Raw genomic sequence first — 1,186 nt, forward strand, 5'->3', positions numbered from 1 at the left:
TTATATAAGTGCTGTGCATACGAATAATATACTCATTTACAATTCTACAGCCAGTTATCTTGTAAGTGTTTTACATTAGAGAAGGAAAATAAATGTAATTATAATAATCGAATCAATGTCAGGAAAAATGTATATATTTATCTATAAATATCAATTGTGTTGTTATAATAAATACGGATATTATTTCATTCCCTATTATATAATGATTGTCTAAATGTTCACTTATAAAAATTTTATACAATTGATCAAGCATTACAAGCGATTAAATTTTATAAGCGCATTATTTACTAGAAACTTTACATGTTATAAAATATATAATATATTTAAATTTTGAAATTTTTTACATAATTATTTATAATATTTTCTTATCGGGAAATAGATCTAAATTATATTATTAACCTAAAATAGTTGTAGCTAAGCATTTCTAGTGTTATAAACAATATAAATCTATCCCCTCGTAAGACACTTAAATAAAATTTATTTCAAATATGTACAGTTGAACCTGCAAAGACGACCATCTCTAAACAACGTATTTTCGGAGTTATTCTTTTATTACATATAAAATAAATTCCATAAAAGGTCACCTAGGAGCATCAATAAGTTTTTGTTTCCATCAATGCCATTGTTTAGAGATTTGACTGAATTAATATTATTGTATATTATTTACTACTTAATAAATTAAATCATACACTGTATAAATACACAGTGAGTATATTAATAAGTATACTTAATTTATTACTACAAATATAATGTACAAATACTGTACAGGTGCATGCTATGCATTGTACACTATATTTTATAAATTTAAGCATAAAATATTTTTAAAAAATTACTAAATTATTATTATTTTTTATTGCTTTCTTTCAAAAATAGGCATTAAATAATTCTACATTATTTTATAAATTAACTGTATCTAAGAATTTATAGTGTTATAAATAGTACAAAAATGAACCTACTCCTTTTAGAGTTAATTATTAAAAATAATTATTTTATTTGCCCTCTTATTAAGAAACTACTACAATGCTATGATAAATTATCGATAAATATAACTTGCTAAATATTAAAAGTGGAGGATGAAGAAACTTTCGAGATCTGGGACGGAGCCAAGTGATTATAAAAGCAACCAATCGCTTGTCACCTAGTTACGTAAAATTGGCTGTAAATTTTAAAAGCGTTACAGAAAATA

Source organism: Centruroides vittatus, unplaced genomic scaffold (assembly GCF_030686945.1).
Source record: "Centruroides vittatus isolate TY-2023 unplaced genomic scaffold, ASM3068694v2 contig_1215, whole genome shotgun sequence".
Classification (NCBI taxonomy): Eukaryota; Metazoa; Arthropoda; class Arachnida; order Scorpiones; family Buthidae; genus Centruroides; species Centruroides vittatus.